At 35.5% G+C, this 25,950-nt stretch overlaps 1 protein-coding gene across 8 annotated transcripts in view; it reads right to left on the reverse strand.

Moving 5' to 3' along the window:
* Positions 1-25,950, reverse strand: part of LOC139125284 (cell adhesion molecule-related/down-regulated by oncogenes-like) — a 235,847-nt gene that overhangs the window by 136,821 nt on the left and 73,076 nt on the right. For 6 of the 8 annotated variants that reach the window (XM_070691371.1, XM_070691381.1, XM_070691367.1 and 3 more), the window contains one exon: positions 6,081-6,149. The gene's annotated coding sequence lies outside the window, so the exon portion shown is untranslated. Of the gene's footprint in view, positions 1-6,080; positions 6,150-18,157; positions 18,274-25,950 lie in introns of all 8 variants that reach the window. The other 2 variants (XM_070691369.1, XM_070691373.1) reach the window with 1 other exon arrangement.

The raw sequence follows: 25,950 nt of genomic DNA on the forward strand, positions 1-25,950 counted from the left end.
CTAAGATAAATGTATTCCGACCTGGCCTGAATGTGATTGCGCCCCCGTACATCCGGGTACGGCCAAAATCCAGAAGCAAAGGTTGTGACCCATGACCTCGACCCTAAAAGGTCAAGCTGATCACAGAAGCGTCGCGCTGATTGTTTAAAGTTTTCAGAAGCTGGTTGATGTCATTTACTTGCAAGATTTTTATGATTTGTTTTTTCCAATGAAATGAAATGTTTATTTATTGAAAACAAATGAGTAATATGTAAATATGTTCTATTAACAGCAATATTCTGTTAATAAAACTGGAGGAAATATAATTTTTTACTATAACCCAGTGAAATTTTATAGTAGCCATACTGTCAATATGACTGGCCACATGACTGGTCATGTAATTGGTCATGTGATATGTTGTTCCCTAAAATGTATTTTAAATATTGTCAATTATTTTTTGATAAATCATAACCATTTTAGATACATGTTTCTGCAAGGAAGACATAAAGAAGGTATTTACAAATAAAATGTACAGAATTATGTCAGATGCTGATGTTTGTGGTTCATTTACTCTGCCTTTCATGAGAAAATTCTTAAACAGGTACATCTATAAATAAAGTAAAGGGTAGTTATTATTACATATATGTAAAGACAATGCCATGAAAATTGCAACTGTATTCAAATTTGAGTCATTTTATGGATTCGAAACACGTCTTGATGCTTCAAATATTCTTTCCCAGCATATTCTTTGCCAACTCTGGTCACATGATGAGTCATGTGACCAGTCACGTGACCTGAAAATACAAAACTTATGTATGAGAAAGTGGGAAATTTCATGTTGATTCAGAAAATATATGGTTTATTGGTACTTACTTAATTTTAAATCTAAGCAGTGTTGTTGCAATGACCACACCCCAGATTTTATCAATAGTTACATAAGGGGCCTGGTATATTGGAATACATTGGCCTTGGTAGTCAAGGGGTTAATCATGAATTTGATATTATGAATGTGTTGGTTCCTCAGAATGCTACCAAATTACTTTTCAGAACAAGAAAATAACAGGTCTGTTACATGCCAGGATAAAAATTAACATTTCTTATCAAAACAATGACATTAATAAGGATGGTATAAAGCACTGATTTTGTGCTGATTAATGAAACAGGAGCAACAGTAACTTACAGTATGATATTTAAGAATTATTGTGTGAAAGTCAACTGCTTTCACAAGAAACTTTGCCTCTCCTGATTTGTTTTGATTATTATTTTGTCTTGGTTGTTTGTCACTTGTCTTATCTAGCTTCTTTGTCCTGTAACCATTCCCAATGTATTAAATTGGTGTTGGAATTCTGAATAAACCATATCCTGTAACCGTTGCCGATGTATTAAATTGGTGTTGGAATTCTGAATATGTACCATACTAAAGATATGGATCTAAATAAATATATTTCAGGATTTATTTCAACATTAGACACACCTGAAAGAGATGGCTGTTACAATCATTGTCAAGTTTAATGTACAATCACAATGTCTATATTGCAATGGTGAAAATATGAATTTATTCACCAATGAAAACTAGTTCATTTCTCAGATATTTTTCATTCCTGACAAGAACAAATATTTTTCATATTCACATTCTTTCCTTTCAATTTGATGAAAGGACATCCATAAACAATAGTATTGGTGTTCTTGTAGGCTTTCTTATCATGATTGCCATTTTAAATCTTGTTTTGTTGTTGTTGAAAACAGAGAGTGCAGATGGTAGAATTCAGGATTGGATTTGTAAAAGTTGTAAAACACACACAGAGTGTAACATGCCGTAGAGAGAAACATTGATTTCAAACTGATCAGATGAAATTCAGAGCTGATAAATGGATTTGTCAGAGAAATTCTACCTTGACACTACATTCAATTCCTTTCCGTCATGATTTCCATTTTACGGATGAAGAAACAGGAAATATTTCCACCGGATATTCATCCTGCTGGAATGTAGACTAATGAATTCCATTTCAATTTTCAGAAAATTTACAGCAAAACTTTCTGAATAAATCAACAACAATGCCCAAAAAATTTCAGTGCATATATCCCTCTTGCTATGTTTGGGGTTTTATTTTTGATATGATGTCATGACAAACTTACATTATTTGAATGGTGGAATGAATACAGTTGCAGTATAATGTTTTAATCAGTGAAAGAAACTCTCAAAAAGTGTTTTCAATCAACAGAACAATAATTTACCTAAAATTTTATTCCACTGTTCTGTTTTTTCATGATCAAAACAAGAAAATACTTTATTTTGAAGACACGGCACAGCACAGCACGGCTCGGCACACCTTTATGTAAAAATATTTTGTTTGCGAGAATCTTTTCCAACTTTTTATGGATGAACACATCTTTAAAGATAAAGCTGACTTGTTTTAATGGCTTTGAATGGAACATTCCAAACCCCAGCTGTAAGTGTTTACACCCAATCTATGTACTAATGATCTTACACCTTGGCTTGTTAAGAGTTGACATACTTTAAATTGTCATTAAGGGGAAAAGAGAAAAACAATCCATGTAAGAGGAAATGTGGAAAACACAATCCCTGATATACTGATGATGAACTGCAGAGAACAATACCATACAAAAAACATTTGAAATTGGGAAATGAGATTTTCTGATTTCATTGGCACTGGTAAACATGTACTTTACTGTATTCAACAGTTTCAAGTTGAGAACACACATTAACACAGGTTCACTTTTCAATTAGACTCAACAAAAGTTGTCCCAAGCTGAAGTCATTTACTCTAATCTATCTCTAATACAATGGCTGTATTTCTGACCAAGGAGTTAATTCTGCTCTATACATATTGTTTACTATAGAGTGAAACAAATCCTACAAAATCACTTTACATTTGAAGAGTTTAGATTTTTTCTAGACATGGAAGACACTATCCAACTTTGAACAACAACTAAATGTTAGTACAATTAGTCTTCATAGATTTGTTTCAGAACCAAACACCACTACTCAACTGATACAGTTCACATGCTGCTACTTTTGTCTGTTTAAGCAAAGTTCAACTGAAAAGAAACAGAATGGTTGGGTGGATTTCCTTTACCTATGGCTAAAATGAGATGTGTCCTTTGCAACACATAGATTTGTAGCTACAAATACCATACCACCACATTTTTAAAATCACTCCTTTCAGTTTCAAATTTTCCTCAACGTTAGACAAATATTTGTTCTTCCAATTTGTATAATTGGAGTTTCTGATAATATTGTCAGTGATTCTGTTATCCCATTGGTTGCTTGACTAATCGCATTTCTTCTTGTGCTATTCATTGGGAATTCAACAAAACTTGGCTAGTTCTTAAACACAGAAACGGAAATACATGGGCTTTGCCATAATTCCTATTGTAATGGTAATCACTTTGAGAGATTTATCTGTTTTTGTGTTTTTTTCTCTCAATAGCATCATGAAAGAAATGCATAATGATTTTAGAGCATGTTGCCGTGGTCAAAACCAAACAAAATACTTTCACAAATACTCCAGCCACTTCGGCTGTATGATTTCAGTATCATGTATTTTGAAGTCTATATCATTTTACTGATATACTTCTTATCATTATTATTACCTTTGGTCAGACTAGAGCATTTCAAAGGTGCTCGTTTGCATGTCACACACAATGAAATTATTGTGGCAGAGAGACAACTTGAAATTCATTTCCACTTTTCACAAACTAATCTGAATTCATAACTTTTTTGGTGGAATTCCACAAAAGTGTGACTCTCTCTGAAATATTGCCGTAATTGTCATTTAAAAACAATGTTTTCAAAATTGCCTTTGTCACTGAACAGAATACAGGGGACTTGACTTGCATCACTGACGAATCATCCATCACAACAGACCTACACGTAATTTTGTAACAATTAATCTCAAGCCTTTTACAACATATATCACTAATATGTATTGTTTATGCTGTACATATCATCCATATTCAACGTCATTTCTCAGAAAAGACTGTAAGTAGCTCTTTCCCGGCAACTATTGGAGAATCTGAAGATGTACATCAAATTCATCTCAATGAACTCTTGAACAATATGCAATTTAAAACTACCAGATAGTATGTGCGTTGTTTAAGGCCTTGTAGAACATTTCTGGCACATTATACACTAATTTCAAGATGTCGAAAGGTAAAACAAAACTGAGCTTTTACCAAAATTTAAATTATCCTTGTATTTCTACATGGAACCTACATGGATGCTACATAAAGCAAACATTTCTTAATTTCTTTGCTGTTTTCTTTCAACAAGAGTCAACTTGAGAAAAAAGATCTTGACATGAAATGGGCAGTACAAACATGAGTTCCGTTTCATTGGCAGAGATGTCTCACACTTGTCTTTGTGTTTCTTTTATTCTGTGTCTATCTTAAAACTCTCCTACATGCATGTAGCATTTTGAATGACAATAAGTCATCAAAGCCTCCAAGTGACTGGCTTCAAATCATAGATTCTTTGAGTTCACTGACCGATAATTCTATTGAAGTCTACCGATTGTAGCCACAACATAATCTACATCTTTTTAAACAATCTAATCTTCATTCGCCATTCTGAAACCAAGCCCTGCCTGCTTCATTGATTCTTTCTCACTGTCCCAAATCCAAATCTTTTCAAAGCGTCTTACCGTTGAGGACAGTTTTTGCTAAATTTTGCAACTCTTTAGCCGACAGAAGTCTTACAATTGAGTCATCAATATTGACATAAACATCAGACAATGAAAAGAGACCAAAATAATGACAGAAAATTACATAATATTAAAAGCAGTGCATCAATCCTCTCTTTCATAAAATCCTTGTTTTGTTTCTTCTCTTTGTTGAAAGAACATTTCTTCACAAAGCTACTTATCTGAACCTCCTCATCTCTAAAAACCGTTCAAAGTTTGCAAAATTTGCATAATGACACAGCGTCATTGATAACTGTTTCAATGCAACAGTCGCCCATCAGAACACAAAATTCAGATTTTGTTAGTTGCATGGTAAACTGGAAGACATGAATTTAATGGCTAAGACACGAGTTGTATTTTCATTGTCAACATATTTACAACATCGGTACAGACTGTGTACAATGCACCTTGAGAAATATGAACAATAACAAAATTTGAATACTTTTTGTTAAATTCACTCAAAGGCTGGAGACGATAATATCAACTGGCTTTGCACAAAATGGGGGAATATTGAATTGACCAGAGGAAATGACACTGGTAGATAATTGGTGTGTTTCTGTGTCTTGACTCCACCTGTTCTCTTGATCCTTCAATAAAAAAATACAAAGACTGGCACAGTGCCAGTCACCAATGAAAAGAACAAAAGTTTCAAATTAATACTACACTGGATTGTGAGAGACTAACATTGTGGGCTTCATAAGATTTTACCGTGAAGCCTTTCTCTGAAGACAGACATGTCCACCTGGACATCTACCAAGAGATTTCAACATACAGTAAATGGAAACAACAAGAAAGGATGTGAAAAGACAGAGAGTGTGTAGGACGTGAATATGACAGAGTCAGAATCCATGATCAAGGACTTGTAAATCAATAGGTGTTTTTCAGCGTTTCAAAGAAGCATTGATTTTCAGAAAACTGGACGGCACTGTACTTTCACAAAGGGATCCATTGAAGGGATGATATCTACCAGTTCCTTGATGGAAGCCGTATCCAGCATGGGAGGAATAAAATAAGTAGCTTGGGAGAACAATACCTTTTCTGGAAATTACCGTACAGGAAACTTTTCAAATACACATATGTTGACCATTTCAGCAAACTGCATTGCTACATTTAACAATTGAAAAACACTTACTTTCCCTTAACAGACATTAAAAAGAACTGTAGTACAATGCATCTTCTATGATTTTGAAATACTGATCAAATGGCTTGACATGGAGGAGATATTTTCAAAGCAGCAGGCAATGCTGTTCACAGCCATTACTCAGTACAACCAGGCCATTATGAGTCACAATGCTTTACAAATTTCTGTGAAAGACTTATGAACACAATACATGCACTGTTTGTCTGCAGAAAGCTATTCATTTTTCAACAACATAACTGTTCATCTTGTTTACAAACCTCATGACATCAACACTCAGCAACTTGTAATCTTCTTAATCTTTCTTTGAGAAACAATCTTCCCTGAATCTGCAATTAATAGAAACAAGAGAGTTTTTGCTTTAGATAAATAGAAGCACTGTTCTGGAAGACTGCCGTCACAAAATGAAGAAATCAATAAAAAGCAAAACAAATGTCTTGTTTGTTGCCAGTTCATCTGTTTTAAGTGTAATTAGGCAGTGATTAGATAGTGATATGTATGCATGTTGCCTGATACTTGATTTTTGTAGTAATGACCCAAAACAAGGTTCATTACACACTCACTGATTGGTTGGTTTGTTCTTGCACGATAACACATAAATGACGGCAGTCATCTATGATTGGTCCATTACACTTGGTTGTATTTAAAATTCATTCTGTGCCTTATGGTCATTGCCAATTGACTGGTTTGAGTTGTACTAGCTTCAGAGCAGGTGTCAGCATAGGATAGGTTGATCCCATTTGGATGGCTATAATCCCTCTATATTAATCCGTTCTAATATCTGAAATTGTCATTCTTATCTCATTCCATCAGATCTTACTATGACCTTTGACACAGTGAACCTCACAACTGAAATGCTGTGCAATTCATCTCATGTCTGGTTTCCAAGACAACAGACAAACTTACAGAATGCTAAAAACCTAAAATTAACCTTCTGTGCAGCAAAAGTGAAGAATTTGAAATTCCTGTAAACTCAAAACCCAGCAAACAATGTGACAAACACCCCTGGTACATTGACACGTTTGTATTGTAGTTATACACACATCTAGTTCCTGAGACCAGCTTTCAAATTTTCAATATTTGATATCCTGACAAGGTAGTCTTTACATTATGTGATGTATATGGGAATGCACACTGCTCCATAGACTGTTGACAATCCCTTGCACCTTTTCTGTCTCTTGTTGCTGTAGTCTCTTGCACATATGACAATAGGGGAATCGCAAGCGTATAAGCCGCGAGTGCCATATGGCATTAGGGACTGTTGCCGTCTGCTGCGCCCTCAATGGCAACAACAGGGAAACGCTGTTGTAACCTAACACAGAGGAAATGATTGACAGGTGAGGCAGGTTGCAGGTCACTGATCACAATAAGGCCAGCTGGAAACAGTACAAACCCACCATGGTGACAGAAAATTTCTTCCTTTGCCTCCGCCATGTTCAAACGTCATATCTTATGAATAAATTAATAGCAACCCAAGTCCTCCAACAGACACATCCCTTGTGTCAACACATGTTTTCGGAATGCCCAGCTCACGCATTCAGCGCTACACTTGCGATTCGCCTCTCTGTCATATGTGTAAGAGACTACACCAATAAGAGACAGAAAAGGCACATCACCAGGGACTGTCAACAGTCTAACTGCTGCTTTACACAGTGTTCTCTCCAGAAAAAAAATTTTGTGGGACGTTTTGTCCCGCTGACCAAAAAAAAAGTCTTTGCTATGTTTGAAATCGTGTATGAACTTTAAGGAAGGTATGTGTTGTGTTATATCATCAGGTATTTGCTCCATTCCTCGCCAACGCGAACTAATACCTACAACTGGAAATCATTGACAACTTGCCCACTGGCGATTGATGATATTATTCCAAAAGTAGTGCAGAGGTTTAAACGTGGAATAGATGGAGAAAACTTCTCTTATTTATTAATTATTGGCTTGTGCATGTGATAAGTATATTATTCTAGGCGAACTCATATGTGAGAACATGGACGTCTATTTTTACGCCCATGCTTCAATCAATTTGCAAAATTTGTAGCCTTGGCTGGCGGCCGAAATTTCACGTCAAAATGTGATGATTATTTACAAACATCATATATGTTTCCTAATCTAAATAGATGCCATAGCACTAATTTGGCCTTCTGCTGACTGTGAAAGGGGATTTAGTGTGCAAAACAACATAACTTATGACAGAAATCAACTTCGTGCTGAACGGCTAGACACTCTAACTACTATTATGGTAGAGGGCCCCGAAATGGAAAGGTTCAACTTTTAATATCAGTGCACTTTCACACTGGAAAGAACAAAAGTCCCATAGAATTTTCATTAAAAGGCACTGATGTTCAGTATCAGTTGATGTGTTTACTGAGTGTTTATAAAAAAGTTGTTAAGCTGTTGTTGAGTCCTTTATTTTTCCATGCATAATTGCATACGGCTTGCTCCATGAAAGTTTATAATTTGAAATGCGCGCCACTATTGGCAGACATGACCCAGAAATCCGCGACAAAACAGAAATATATGCGAGAATGTCAAGGAATCACGGCCTGGTGAGAACACTGTGTATATAGGAATGCACACTGCTCCAGACACGGAATGTACATACTGTGGGAATGTACACTGCTCCATACATGGAATGTACATAGGAATGCACACTGCTCCATACATGGAATGTACATAGGAATGTACACTGCTCCATACATGTGATGTACACAAGGGTGTACACTGCTCCATACATGGAATGTACATAGGAATGCACACTGCTCCATACATGTGATGTACACAGGGATGTACATTGCTCCATACATGGAATGTACATAGGAATGTACACTGCTCCATACATGGAATGTACATAGGAATGCACAGTGCTCCGTACATGTGATGTACACAGGGATGTCACTGCTCCATACATGGAATGTACAAAGGAATGCACACTGCTCCATACATGGAATGTACATAGGAATGTACACTGCTCCATACATGGAATGTACATAGGAATGCACTCTGCTCCATACAGCTTTCAAAACACCAATGCACAATACAGCGGATCCGCAATTCACAGCTAGGTTACAATTACATTGAATCTCACACATAATGCCACAAAAACTACACAAACGGTATCATGCTACATTTTTATAAATTATTAATTAATTTGCATTTGTGTCAGAGGATAAGAAACTTTCAAATTAAACTATGGTAGCAATGAAAAAATAAATTACAAATGTTTGAAACTGAATGTAAACATTGCGTGTATTTTGTCTAGTACCTTGATGAAGACAAAACCTACATCTTTTCCAGTGTTATTTACAATCTACCGATTTGATCACCATAGACAAGTGAGCATTGCCGGAGCTTCAGTTCAGTTTAATATTACAACATTCGAATGCAAACAATGCACTTTATGCAAAAGTTTTATTGGAGGTTAAGGACAGTGAAAATCTACCAATCGCTGCCACTTTTTGTACCTGTGAAAATATCTTTCTGGAAAAAATGTTTTAAAAAATGTGTTTAATGTGCTTGTAATGGGGATAGTATTATTTTTATACTTGAATATATTATCACTTTATTTGGTCTTTGTTATTTGAAGTGGTTCTTGAAATAAACATGATTATTATTCTTATTATTTTTATAGTAACAAAATAATTGTATGCATGGATGTCTCATGGACGATTAGCATAGTAACACGATGAATACACTTGCCATTGAAGTCTATGTATCACATTTCCTACTGCCCTTTCAGTAGAGCACAGGAAACTCTGTTAGAATGGCGACAAAGCTGAATATAAAATCTGCCCTTGAAGCATACAGCCTGCATTACAACAGCAAAATTGTTTCTAGGGTACACCCTAGGGAACCTAAAAACCCATTATGAGTCAAAACTGATGAATTTTCCATATTTTCAGTGACTCAAGGGACAGATGTGCCGTATCCTTATAACAGAACCCTAGGCACAGAGTGTGCGCAATGATTGAAAACATCAATTTATGAAATGATGATACGAAATTCTGTTGCCCTTCAAAGACTACCGGTACATTTTTAATAATAGAAATATTTCCTTCACTATCACCTACTATCACTTTCGTAGTCATTAGACTTAAAAGAAATTACTGCTGTTTCAGTTTGGACAACACACTGTACTTATGGTTGTAGAATACATTCAATGCTGCCTACTTTCCATAATTTGTATCCATGTGCTGTTCAAATGAAATCCAAATTCACTGACACTGAACTCATACAGGAGTGTTAGCTGGTGAAATTTTTCATGCATTTCAACAGGCTTGACAGATACATTTAATATTCACAAATTGCACATATAAAGTACATCTACTGAAGAACAGCTAGAGTGATGCACAACTTGATCTTTGCTAAAATCAAGTTGATTCTATCACTAAAATTTTTCAAAATCTCAAATACTGCCTCTTGAAGAATATTCTGAATATACCTCAGTCTTCCCTATTAGGAATAGTCACACCTCTGATTCTGTCCCTTATAGAGTAGCCTGAGCTCAAATATTTCCCCTTTAAGAATGGTCAGGGCTCTGATTCTGTTCCTGTAAGAACAGCCAGAGCTCTGATTCTGTCCCTGTACAAATAGTCAGGGCTCTGATTCTGTCCCTGTAAAAATAGTCAGTGCTCTGATTCTGTCCCTGTACAAATAGTCAGGGTTCTGATTTTGTCCCTGTAAGAAAAGTCAGGGCTCTCTGTACAAATAGTCAGAGCTCTGATTCTGTCCCTGTACAAATAGTCAGGGCTTTTGATTCTGTCCTTGTACAAATAGTCAGGGTTCTGATTTTGTCCCTTAGAAAAGTCAGGGCTCTGATTCTGTCCCTGCAGTGTTTCCGTTAACGCAAAATCCTGCGTATTTTACGCAAAATTGTTCGGAAATACGCAAAAAAAATCATGACTGCGTAAACAAATACGCATTGAGAAATGCCGCCCAATGACACGACGTATTTGACCCGCACTACATTGCCTGAACGTGGTTCAATGCAGGACAAAAATAGAACATATGCACCTGCTTGCAAGTGACATTTATCATGATATTGCAACATTTTAGACTTTAGCAGACCACAGCACTTTATGCAACATTGTATTTCATCAGCACAATACGTCATGTCAATCAGTTCTGTACAGACAATGGCACTACAGATGCAAAAAATTCGAGAATCGATCGAGTCTACGTTGTTGGTAACACAATACAGTTAATGGTCATTACGTCGAATGTTATTTGGAAAGTGTTTACGGGTGACCATTTAGAGTCTGTCGGGTTGCATTCTTGAGAGGTTCCGCTGGACTTTGAACGGTACCTGCTTTTTGTTGGCCCTTTGAAAACACTAATTTCGTAGTCAAAAGGTATTTTCTTTGAACATGAACTCATTGGGCTGCTCAACGATCATATACGGGACACGCATCACGGCATGGTAAATGTTCAGCTACGCCTTGAAGCCCCCCAGGTTGTTGTTTTTTGTTAATAGAGCATGCGCATCACAGGAAACCCCCCAAATTTTACAGAAAAGACTGCCCAGCTCACTTCAGATACTGATTCCTGCCGTACGCATTTTGAATACATTTTACGCAAATAAAAACTCAGTTGCGTAAAATCGTACGCAAGTTTTGAAATTGTAACGGAAACGCTGTCCCTGTACAAATAGTCAGGGCTCTTGATTCTGTCCCTGTACAAATAGTCAGGGTTCTGATTTTGTCCCTGTAAGAAAAGTCAGGGCTCTTGATTCTGTCCCTGCACAAATAGTCAGGGCTCTGGTTCTGTCCATGTACAAAAATAGTCAGGGTTCTTGATTCTATCTCTGTACAAATAGTCAGGGCTCTGATTTTGTCCCTGTAAGAAAAGTCAGGGCTCTGATTCTGTCCCTGTACAAATAGTCAGGGCTCTGATTCTGTCCCTGTATGAATAGTCAGGGCTCTGATTTTATCCCTGTAAGAAAAGTCAGGGCTCTGATTCTGTCTCTGTACGAACAGTCAATGAACCATTCATCACATACTGGTAATTTCACTTTTATAGTCTGTTTAAGATTTAATGTACTCATTGCCCATAGACGTGAAATTCATCTGCTGCACTCTCAATAAATTAATTGTAAAACAGACAGAAAAAGTCTGTTTCAGAGCATTTAGGATGAAGCTGTCAGTCCTTCACTTTTGAAAACATTATAGCTTTAATGCCAAATTTGGACAGATTATTCCCATCCACCTGAAGATATTACGGCTTTAATGCTACACTTTGGACAGATTATTCCCATCCACCTGGAGATATTATGGCTTTAATGCTATACTTTGGACAGATTATTCCCATTCACTTGGAGACATTACAGCTTTACTGCTACACTTTGGACAGATTATTTCCATCCACCTGGAGATATTACGGCTTTAATGCTATACTTTGGACAGATTATTCCCATTCACTTGAAGACATTACAGCTTTAATGCTACACTTTGGACAGATTATTCCCATCCACTTGGGGACATTACAGCTTTAATGCTATACTTTGGACAGATTATTCCCATCCACTTGGAGATATTACAGCTTTAATGCTACACTTTGGACAGATTATTCCCATTCACTTGAAGACATTACAGCTTTAATGTTACACTTTGGACAGATTATTCCCATCCACTTGGAGATATTACAGCTTTAATGCTATACTTTGGACAGATTATTCCCATTCACTTGAAGACATTACAGCTTTAATGCTACACTTTGGACAGATTATTCCCATCCACTTGGAGATATTACAGCTTTAAATGCTAAATCCCTTCCAGCTCTGAAAACCTAACAATGGTGTTTGGTATTTACAAACACGGAAAGTGAGCAGATGAATATTTTATCATTTCAGTAGTCGGTGTCCTTTGTAATGCAGATTTTTCTACGTGTCCTTGATGTAGTCCCGTGATTCCCTTAAAACCAACTCATTTCAGATTAGATTCTTTCATTGCAACTTAACAATCAATACTAAATACTCTTTCTAATAACTTTAATTAATATAATATCATGAATAGAAATAAACAAAACTTTCACCAAAATGTTTTAAAAAATTTCACACTTTGAATCATGTGAAAACAATTATGTTGGCATTTACTGGTAGAAGCATATTTTCCTCTCTAGACTTTTAAGAGTGACAATTGAAACGCTATTCCATTGGAATTGGATATTTGGATGCTACATTTTCTGTGGTGATTATTGCAAATGCATGGTATTAGCAAGACTATTCCCAGAAGGTACTTCATAGTTAAATTCCTTACGCATGACCCCTTCACTGATACAGAAACAATAGTTGACATATTGAACTAGTAACTAACATAAGGCTGACCCTTGAGGCAATGGGAATACAGTACTTGGGGAACATAGAGTAAACGCACAGAATTCTAATGATTGGAAAAAAACACAAAGCATCCCTGTTCATACTCTTTCTTTGTGTACAATTTAACATTTTGTAGAAAATTCATTTGTCTTTGAATCACAGGGCATGTTGTTAGTGACAGCACACTACGGTGTTAGAAATTTGATGTCATTTGCTGCAATTAACCATTTTTACAATCATCGTCATGAAAGGCCCAGTCTTTCGCTATGACACTGCCACATATTATCATTCAACATGTTATGCTCTCCTTAAAAGGGATGAGGAAAACAGTTCAATTGGAAACCAAAAATTGTTTTGACATTGATTGTGGATAAAATATTACATGTTTGGTCCTTAATCCCCGGCATACATGTACATTTCTTTTTGAAAAATGACAACCTACACGTACAGTGTTTCCTTTTTCTTTTACATTTGGTGCCTAGTCGTTTCATCACAATGCACTGTAATCGAACTGCCTGCAGGTAAATCTTGATAAATAATTGCTTAATCTGCCTCCATTTATGGATGAAAAAGAAAAAAAAATTAGATCTGATTTGAAAATAGCTTGAGGCAGTACAAACTTAAGAGAGCACAGACTGCTCAGCTTGTCAGTGTCATCATAATATGAACAAATCACAATGGGAGACAATTTTATCCACTTCATAGATACATTACATTACATTGTACAATACTTGGATGCGAACTCTCAGCTTGACTACACAATATAGGGGCTAGGTTTAACATTAAACAAACATTAAGGGGAATTGGTTTCTTGAGTTGGTGGACACAGAATGAGTTTCAACAGAGAGTTGTATGTCATCCAAACCATCAATTACAAGTGAGATTCAGACAGTGCGGTAGCTATTACTTCCTCTATATCCTTAGGCAATGATATAATTACACGGATTAAAGGCACAGAGATGTGCTTCTGTGTCACTATCACTTTTCAAAATATATACCACTTGTGGGAGACTTTCCTTACTGTCTGTAATTACACTAGACAAAAGTGGTTCAGCAGATTTTACCACAGTAGGAAATCCTGTCATTTTTAGCTCCCTACCAAAGTCATTTTCTGATTTTAGAAGCTGTAATTTTACAAATGGGAATGGTGACAAAGAATAAAACAAAGACACAAGCTACATACCCATCTGGAATATACAGTTGATATAACGTGACATAAAGGTGACTCTGAATATGGGTGTATTTGTAATCTATGAAATATGAATGAGGATTGCAAATTGCCTGCCGCTGTGCCGGTAAGTACTTCAGTTTTACTCATCTACACTTTGTAAATTATTCAACAAATTTGCGGTAACTGATTATTTTGATCATAAATTGTTAACAGAGCCTTCCACATTAAAATTTTAAGAGCCATTTTTTTTCTAAAGCACTTGTCCAAGTTGTTGAACAATGCTAGCAATTTCAGTTTACAAAATTTTACTGTAGAACTAGAACAATAAACTAAGACAGAAGGAGTGTGTTAGTACATATAGCTTTTAAACATGATGTGTTTCCTAGGGACTGTCAATAAATGATAACAATAACAACAACAATAATAATATTTACATAGTGATATATCCATAAAATCGCCCACAGGACTTTACAAAACAAAGTCAAAAAGGTGTACAATGTGTAAAGTCTTATTGTACAAATGAGATTTCAGTCCTTGTTTAAAGCTATCAATTGACGTAGACTCTCTACTCTAAGACGCCATGAGAGACAGTTCCACATCCTTGGTGCTTTACAGCAAAATGCATGATGTCCAAATACTTTAAAAGTGCATCTATAGGAACAACCAACAGGTATAAGTATTGATTTCCAGACTGGAAATGTCGATTACTTTGGTAGATGCTTAACAAGTCACTACTGTACGGTGGATGGAGCATTACTATGTAAAGCATGAAAAATTAGCAGCAAAATTGCCTATTCAATGCACTTATAGACTGGTAGCCAGTACAGCATGGCTTAAATGCTGGTGATGTGGTCAAAGTTTCTGGTTTTAAAGGAAATCAATTATAATCAAAGTAGGAGTATGCCATACTAAACTCATTACATTTGACCTTTAAACCCTGTTGCCACTAAACTCAGGAAAGTTTGAAAAATTCAAAATCTGGGGATGAAATAATGATTTTAACTTCCCGTAAACAGGATAAATTGATGAAAGAGATAATCTGAAGGTAAACTGCTGATACAGTGAGCAACAAATATCTTGACAATCTGAATGGCAATACGTTCCTTTGGCGTAACTTACAGTGTCTAGTTTTTATTACTTTGCTCAATGACAATTAGCACTAAACCCTCTCCCCCTCAGTCTCAATGACAATTAGCACTAAATCCTCTACCCCTCAGTCTCAATGACAATTAGCACTAAATCCTCTCCCCCTCAGTCTCAATGACAATTAGCACTAAACCCTCTCCCCCTCAGTCTAAATGACAATTAGCAATAATTCCTCTCCCCCTCAGTCTCAATGACAATTAGCACTAAACCCTCTCCCCCTCAGTCTAAATGACAATTAGCACTAATTCCTCTCCCCCTCAGTCTCAATGACAATTAGCACTAAACCCTCTACCCCTCAGTCTCAATGACAATAGCACTAATTCCTCTCCCCTCAGTCTAAATGACAACTAGCACTAAACCCTCTCCCCCTCACTCTAAATGACAATTAGCACTAATTCCTCTCCCCCTCAGTCTAAATGACAATTAGCACTAAACCCTCTCCCCCTCAGTCTCAATGACAATTAGCACTAAACCCTCTCCCCTCAGTCTCAATGACAATTAGCACTAAACCCTCTCCCCCTCAGTCTCAATGACAATTAGCACTAAATCCTCTCCCCCTGTCTCAATGACAATTAGCACTAAATCCTCTCCCCCTCAGTCTCAATGACAATTAGCACTAAACCCTCTCCCCCTCAGTCTAAATGACAATTAGCACTAAACCCTCTCCCCCTCAGTCTCAATGACAATTAGCACTAAACCCTCTCCCCCTCAGTCTCAATGACAATTAGCACTAAATCCTCTCCCCCTCAGTCTCAATGACAATTAGCACTAAACCCTCTCCCCTCAGTCTCAATGACAATTAGCACTAAACCCTCTCCCCCTCAGTCTCAATGACAATTAGCACTAATTCCTCTCCCCCTCAGTCTAATGACAATTAGCAATAATTCCTCTCCCCCTCAGTCTCAATGACAATTAGCACTAAACCCTCTCCCCCTCAGTCTCAATGACAATTAGCACTAAACCCTCTCCCCCTCAGTCTCAATGACAATTAGCACTAATCCCTCTCCCCTCAGTCTCAATGACAATTAGCACTAAATCCTCTACCCCTCAGTCTCAATGACAATTAGCACTAAACCCTCTCCGCCTCAGTCTAAATGACAATTAGCACTAAACCCTCTCCCCCTCAGTCTCAATGACAATTAGCACTAAATCCTCTACCCCTCAGTCTAAATGAGTTCTGATTGTCATGTGTTTGAATTTATGCACAGCCTTTATAATTTGGGTTGTGTGTTAGTTATTGCAGACACTCTTCATTTCAAAGTCATTAATTCAAGACTTGACATAATTCATCATGTATCTACTAATGCTACTTGCCAAGTTTAATATCAATATTTGTCTATTTATGTGACTTTATATCAAGTTTATTATCAATATTTGTCTATTCATGTGACTTTATATCAAGTTTATTATCAATATTTGTCTATTTATGTGACTTTATATCAAGTTTATTATCAATTTTGTCTATTTATGTGACTTTATATCAATGTTTATTATCAATGTCTATTTATGTGACTTTATATCAAGTTTATTATCAATATTTGTCTATTTATGTGACTTTATATCAAGTTTATTATCAATAATTGACTATTTATGCAACTTGTCGAGTTTAATATCATATTAGTCTATTTATGCTTACTTTTTAAGTTTAATATAAAAAATGTAACGTTTGTATCAGTAGCAAAATGGAAGTTCAGTTGCCAATACCCAGATCAAAACACAACAGAGTTGTTTCTTTATGTTTGAGATTGTGATAAAATGTAGATAAAATTATCAAAATTGATACAAACTTTGGTAATATCAATGGAAATTTACAAAAACATTTGTGAAATCACTGGAATTTGATGCAGAGAGATGACATTGGAGATTACAAATGGAACTTGAACAATACCTTATCAAATTTTTGAAACTGAAAAAGATATTATAGAGATTAACCTAGTGTCCATTATCCAGGATTAAAGACAGTCAAAATGCTACATATCACCATTTGTCAGAAGTCAGACACAAATCAATGACATCAGTAGTATTTTAGCAGAAAACAAGTATTATACACTCTATAGTCTGACCGCTACTTACATGCTACTGGTAGCAGAATTTTCAAAAATTGTAATCATGTGTTTTTGTGCTAAGAGTAAGACCACTGTAATTCCATCGAATCAGAGAACTTTCAGCAGAGGAAATGGTAATCATGATCTAGTTGCACTGAGAAGAGTAATTCTCAAGGACGTTAAAACATGTCTTTGAAAACTAAATTTTTATGGCAAATGATGAGACATATTACAGATTAACGCAACCTAATATTGTATTTTGGATTGTTTACAATGAAGAACAATGACTTTATGACACTCTAAAGAACTTTTGCAGTTTTTTGATCAAAAATATCTTTCTCTAAAGAGTAAGTCAGTTTCCGTTCAGTAGTGTCATAGTAATACTTAGATACTACCATATCATGAAAACCTGACAATATTACAAACATGACAGATACAATAAATGCAAAACTTACATGAAACAGCAAACTGTAATGTTGGCAGCCTTTGATATGACAATAAAGCTCACAACTGAGGACCAGAACACAGCAGCTCAACTTTAGAGACAACTGAGAATGATTCACTAATTCTAGATCCAGTCATCTGTGTCTATCATCAATGTCTGTCCCTAATGGCTCATTCTTAAAAACCTCAGTCCCTCCACCATCAATCAGCTCTGCTGCTAATGCTTACCTCATTAATTATTCATGATTTCTTTCTTCATCGAACTTTCAATTTTACTGAAATATGAAACATTCTCTTCCCAAGGTTTTTGCACAGATTGTGTCCTTTTTCCTTATCTTTTATCCCTGTGGAGAAAGTTTTCATATTCTCACATTCAAACAAAACCATCATGGCTGAGGAATACAATTACATAAATTCATGTTTGGCAAGTTTGTGCTGCGAGCAGTGTCTAAGCATTGAGCAGGGAAAGTAACGTCACATTTATGTCATGATTAAGTGAAATAGGAGAACAAGCTGGATAAAATTTTATTTTAGAAGAAAATTCTATCTGGAGCATTTCAAGTACTGAAAAAACTTTGACTGTCTAACTGCTTATGTAAATTACTGTTGTATTTACACTGAAACACTTGCAGTTCACATAAACTAGAAAGTCAGCCATGGTATTACAAATATTTTACTGGCAACTTTCAATAATGAATTTTTCATTAAAATATGAAAAATATCAAACAACATTTTTATGAAGAGACTGATGATGAAACAAAGTAAATTTGCCAACCTGGCCAAAGTTTCCAACATACAACAACCTGCGTTAAATCACTTTTATTGTCCAGACAGGGAACAGATGACATTAAACTTTAACACATTAAACTTTAAATGACTAACAATTTGTTAAACTTAAGAACAGATATAAGTAAATGCTAAGGTGTAAATGGATCTACACAATAAACATAAAAAACATCGTTTGAATTTTAATGTGTATCATCTAGCCCAGCTTGGCAGGTCTAGCCCAGCTTGGCAGGTCTAGCCCAGCTTGGCAGGTCTAGCACAGCTTGGCAGGTCTAGCTGATATTGGCAATTTGTCGGTAAAATCTAACTTGTGATCTCTTTGCTCTCTGACAGAGTTTTCACTTTTTTGTAAGAAATGATTGCCATCATGTTTCTGTGGAATGCAAGTCAAGAGAGAAATGTTGATCTAGTTTTTGCAGAATAGTTTTGCAAGTTCATACAAGTTCAAGAAGATTGTCACAGTCAAATGATGGGTCAGATGTGGGTCCAGGGCTGGGCTTATGCAGTCATGTTACTGTATCTATAAGAAAAGTTATACTCCTATTGCTTGTGTAAGAAAATTACCTCTAGCATGCTTTGTGAATACTGGTACATGGTGAATACTGGTACATGGTGAATACTGGTACATGGTGAATACTGGTACATGGTGAATACTGGTACATGGTGAATACTGGTACATGGAGACGATTTTCTATGAGGAAATAGCCCTTCTAGCCAGGAAATAGAATTAACTCTAAAGTGTAAACTAAATCTAACATGGCCAGCTCACAAAAGCAGAAAAATAATTGATGACATATTGTTGACCAATACTGTCTCATTTCTGGTGGATCTTTATCAAAATTGTTGACAAGACATTAGATTCAATATAATACAGACACAGAACTTTGCATCTGTAACTGTTTTCTTTTCTTCTTTCCTATTTATTCCTCGTTTTCTAAAACCCAAATAGTCTGACAAATATTATGTCATGACAAGCTTGACATTAGTGACAAAGCCCAGACAAAGTATCCTGGTTGTATTTTCAGTTCAACATTGACATATTTCCTAGCACAACATTATGATTATCAAGAAAAATGAACAAATTTGGTAAAATGTGCATTCTTAGTGTCTTTGCTAACTTGATACTATTATTACCATGGTATTGTTCCAGATCTCAAGAGATCAATACATTAACACCATCCCTACCCACACAGTAATGATCAGACATTATGTGCATTGGGAAAATCCAGCTTCCAGTGTAATGCCTAAACTTCCATTTCAAAGGATGAATTATCCAAGCGACAGCCATCATTGAAGTTTCTTAAAAAGTAATTTATCTAAAGCCCAGGAAATTGTTTTTTGTTCTCCATAACAAAGCCATCAGATCAGCTGCTTTATTCTGCTCAATTAGTCTGCAGACTAAAATCCAGGTAAATGACAAGAGGAGCTACAACTCAGCGTATATAATGGGTCAAATGTCTCAATTACATATTGTGACTGTCATTTCTATGACATTCATTTTTCATTTCTAGTCATAAATAATCCATGCAAGACTAGTCTGATTAGTAATGACATATTTACCCTAGCACAGTCTAACAACTAGGCTCTCTGTCATGATGCAATTCCTTTACAAGTGAATGCAGGCTCTTTTTTGGATGTAAACTGTGAGAGGGCCAAACACTGTTCTTGTATTTATCATGTTCTAAGATCATTTTATCCAAGACGTTATCACGTCTCTGCCACAATATGCATTATAATGTTGAAGGTTATTGATTGTTTCAGACTATGACCCGACCTCTAGTTAATCATTCTACATTCACCATATCTCTGCTAAAAACAGTTCTACCAAGCCTTCATTGTCTCATTGCAAATAGATATTTACAGTTGGGTATAATGCACAGAATTTTTCGCACAGTTAAAGACAATACATACTAAATATTCTCTTTGGAGAATAAGTATTAGTGCTGACAAAAAGAAAGTACCGTAACATTTTTGTTTTCCCTAAAATTTTAGTTTTTTTCTATATGACAATTTCCCTGATATTTTTTCAGCCACAAATGGCTCTATGTACTGAGTTGAAGTTACCCACACAGGTGCAACATCTAAATGTAGGATCTGGACAATTTGTATCAATGTACAACATGTATCTAACCAAATCTGAATACTCATAAATTACTGTAAATAGGTCTTATTGATATCTGAACACAAGTCAAAATCCAATGCTTGGGTCAGAGGTGAAGGCAGTGAGAGTTTTGAAATATAGTTAAGAACACTGATGGTGATTACATAGTGCATCACACACAAAAAACATGATTGCTGCTAACTGATTGCTGCTAACACATATACATATGTCAGTAAAACTTTCCCTGTTCAATACACAAGTTTACATAGTGCACTTCTAGGCAGACATTCTTTCCATATCATTTCTACGTGATCATAGTATTGGTAAGTACATGTATAAACATAGACTATCATTTCTAGGTACTCATCTGTAGATATAATTTCTATGCAGTCACAGCCTTGGTTGATATAAAGCACAGTACAATAAATTACCCACAATGCTGTTTGATTTGTACCAACGACATTAGTTTTCTTATAACTTTTTTAGTTCTGTATAAAAGCAATAATGTGAAGTCTCACGATAATTGATTAATTATATTTATTAAAAGTACGTTGAAATATTGTAGTATAACTTTCAAAGAAACCATTAAACAACCATAAAAGTCACATTCTGCGGGTACTACAAATGTCACAGTTTTGGGAAACAAGTTATGACCAACTAAAGGGGTCATTCTCTGAAAAAAGTTAGCATGTAAATTTCTTTTGTCTTTTCTATTTGGAAAAAATCAATATCCTTTTGTTTCATAAAACAGGTGCAACAAGTCTCCCTACTTTCCATCACTTTATTCTGTATGGCTGAGAACACAGTCAGTGGAAAATTTACAAAAATCCTTTCTCTTCTCTCAATCAACCACAATTTTCTTAATCCTTTAAAATGCACATTGAAAAGAAAGGTGTTTTTAAAAGTACATTTTCAGAATTTTTACAACTAGTCCAGGAATTTGTCTACACATGGGAGGCATGGTAGACTTCACAGGGGAATCTACGTTGGTACAAATCATGATGCATTATGGGAAATCTCTAGTACTGTGCAAAGTATCATTTATATGCAGTCACAGCATTGGTTGATACAAAGTATCAGTTCTATGCAGCCACAGCATTGGTTGACACAATGAAACTTATTTCTATGTAGTCACAGCATTGATTGATAAGATGAAACTATTATTTCTATGTAGTCAAAGCATTGGTTGATACAAAGTAACATTTCTAGCAGTCACAGCACTGGTTGATACAAAGTATCATTTCCAGTAGTCACAGCATTGGTTGATACAAAGTAACATTTCTAATGTAGTCACAGCATTGATTGATATTAAGTTACATTTGTGCCATTCTTGCACTTATAATTGCCGAAAGTCTTGTCGAAAATTTTTGGCAAATACATAAAAGAAAGAACTAACATATTACAGAATATATACCGATGGCGATATGAATATTTTTGTCTTGGCAGGATTTCCCTCATTTCACATCAACTCTTCAGAGATGGACTAATAGCTGAACTTGGGTTACTATCTTATTTATTTGTACTGACTCCAGTATCTTGTACTCCACTAGTACATTACTTAAAAGTCAGACTCCAGGAATATAGACTGGTATATTTGTTGAATGATTGATTATGTACATTATCAAGACAGGGACCAATCTAATACCAGGTGTGCAAAACAATTTCCTGCTTGGGTGTAAAGAATGTCTGTTTCACTCTCTTTTGTTCTTGAACCCCAACTGCATCAAACTCTACTGTCAATTTTTAACACTAAAGAGCATGGAATAATGCGCCTGAAAAAAAGGCATTTATTGGAAAAGATAGATGCAAAATATTATGGTCTTAATCTACATATCGTCTTGTCACTGTTCATCATTATGCAGGCTAGATAAAAAATGACAAAACTATGGCTTTTAGGATAATTAAAAGCTATTGGGGATACATGGGTATTGGAGAGAGGAAAGATAAAATGATAATACAGGGTTTTAATGGCTGGATAAATTTAAGACTTTTTTGTAATCAAATTAGATCCACTATGATTAAATGGAGACTGCTGCAGATGATGGGTTGCCTTTTTGAACCCATCCATCAATTCCAGTGATAAAAACTCAAACTTTTGAACATCCACTGGACAATATAAAATTTCATCAATTTCCGTATAAGATGGCAAAAAGTTTGATAATCACATCAAAAACCCTGCTTCATGTAAATGGAAAATTGTACAATTTCTGCATTTAATATATTATTAAAGGGTTAGTACGGTACATTTTATGACTTTTTCACAATTTTAATTTATTTTAATGTCAACCGTAATTTTATTGTTTTACTCCCCAAAGCAGTTGAGATACTGGTACACAGTATTCAGCTTATCAACTCAGCCTGTATGTGTGTAGACTCCATTGTTATTGTTGAAAAAAATTCTTGTTCAGACTAGAATTCACATGTAAACAATAATAGTGCATTTTACATATACCGGTACATGCATTGATGCTATGTTACACATACCGGTACATGCATTGATGCTATGTTACACATACCGGTACATGCATTGATGCTATGTTACACATACCGGTACATGCATTGATGCTATGTTACACATACCGGTACATGCATTGATGCTATGTTACACATACCGGTACATGCATTGATGCTATGTTACACATACCGGTACATGCATTGATGCTATGTTACACATACCGGTACATGCATTAATGCTATGTTGACAAGCTAAATAGTGGATGTTTAAACACGCGGTTAGGGAGTAGAACCAAAACATCCAATTGAAAATGACAATAATGAAATGAAAATTATCAACATTTAGAGTTACAGGACCTTTAAATCATGGAAAAACAGTTTTCAACATTGTTTGGCTTTATTCAATACCGGTAGGTAAATACAGTACATGTATTTTTTCTTTAAAACTTTCATCAATGCCTTATTACCAACTGCCTAAGATCAATTAAATCATTCATTTCTGGACTTATAAACCAATTTCAAGCACTGGGTAAGTTGTAACAAGTGTATTGGTGTAGCAGTGAATTCACCATTATGCAAATGTGCTAAAAAAACAGATTATTTCTAATGCATCATAACTTGTCCCAAAACCTAAGAAGAGCAGCCTTGCCATGGGTGAACTACATGTATTCTGTACCAGTTGAATATTTAGACACTGCTCTGAAAAATCAATCTTTAAATATTTTATTAAATCTCTGCTGTTATGAATGTTTCAAACAATTTCACTATATTTCAAATAATTTGAAGTCAGAGAACTACCATATACATACCAGCACATTAAGAAATGACAGACAAAGATATTAGCTGCAAGCTGGTATACTTTCCACTTGGTTAGGTTGCACATTAAATATTTCACCAATAAGATGGATTTGTTGCGCTGTGGGAATCAAAGTCATGTTTTATTCAGGATTGCAAATTACACAATATTACTTTTTTTTATAAAATAATTGACCACATTTGCTTTCTATTAGCTTTGGACAGGTCACTTCAAATAGTCATATCCATTCATTAGTAATTTATAAAGCCGTAAGCTTCTAAGTGGTAATGGAAAAACTCTTTACAAATGGCTTTTTTGTGAACCAATGTTCATAGTTAGCCTGCCTGACAAAGAATTCAGTAAATGATTCCCGTTCAGATTTGAACCCAAGAGGTACATGTACAGTACATATTTACCTAACAAAAACATCAGTAAGAACCACTCAGCTCATAATGATTCCGATGAATTTCACTTCAAACTCGTCTGCATATTTTAGAAAATGGTTTTTGGCATTTAAAATTGTAAAAAATATTCTACTCTTATTCAATGACAAGAAGTTCAAATTCAAGTTCTCAAAACTATTCTTTCATTTTATTGTAAATCCTTCACTGTCACATCTAACCACCTAAGTGTTATCTTTGACCTTGAACCAAAGAAACAGTAAAGCTTTATATAGGATCTAAGTTTCCATTCCATATTTTTGAAACATGAGAAAAATGATAATATATGAACATCACATGAGAAAGCTAAACAAAAGCTCCCTCCTTTCAGTTAGATGTTAAACACTGCAACATTACTTGTAGAGCTTATTTATAAATATTTGCAAAAAATAGTGCCATTTGTCAAGTTGTCAGTAACTCTCCATAGATCAAATGTCTAGAAAAGACAGCTAATGGGTTGCTTTAATATCATTATGTTTTGTTGAAGGTATTTGGTGAAAAACATCAATGTTCAAGGTGGTATTTGAATAAATGACGGCTGCTATTTTCTACGTAACAGTAAAGTGTACAGCAATATTATGTAAAACATGTACGTCCAATAAAAAAAAACATGAAGCAGTAAAAAAATGGGAATGCACTCAATAATACTTGGCTTTTTTATAAGGCAAAGACAAAAATACATTGGCAATGAGTTGTGCAATGTCTGCAAACCAAACTTTATTTCGTTTTTGGCAATTCAAGCACAGTGTTCAGGTCTCTTGATCCGCTGTTCCATAACATTGCATACTGATTTGGTGAGCATGGCACTTACTCGGAGTTTATCAATGAAAATCAGAGAGCTAATACATTTAATTGTTTTTCTAGTTAGTCTAATATCTGTCCAGACAGATTTACAATTCAGTTATTAGATCACAGGAAACAAGAACAGTCTTTTCAGTGGTAGGTATTTTTTGAATTCCATTCTTGGGGAAGAAGACAAAAGGAAATTATTTCCAACAATGTTACACAACACTAAGCAGACCACAATCTTATTGTCTCCATAGCATGCTGTATCCATTCCCCATGTCAAAAACATCTAACTTTTCCCTTCTGACTGACATCTAATTTTTGCCCCCATCACGAAATTTGACCGTGTGGCAGATGGTGGCCCTGACTTTTATCACAAAACTATGAATTGGGGAACAGCAAATCGCTGTTGAAAATCTCACTGTGCCCTATCTTCCAAATGATTGATAGTAACTGTAGTGTGATCAGCACACCCCTAGGGACCCCTCCAGACAATGGATAAAAAGTCTTGGTTTTGGTGAATTTGCACATAGAGTAAAAGAAACAGTTGCCATAGCGCCCTGAAAAGCACCTCAGCTAAATCAGCCAGCGTCAAGATGAGAACAGTGATAGTATAATGTACACTGGTATGATTCATCTGTCGTGGCATTTAACAACG

This window comes from Ptychodera flava (assembly GCF_041260155.1).
Source record: "Ptychodera flava strain L36383 chromosome 3 unlocalized genomic scaffold, AS_Pfla_20210202 Scaffold_25__1_contigs__length_14229661_pilon, whole genome shotgun sequence".
Lineage (NCBI taxonomy): Eukaryota > Metazoa > Hemichordata > Enteropneusta > Ptychoderidae > Ptychodera > Ptychodera flava.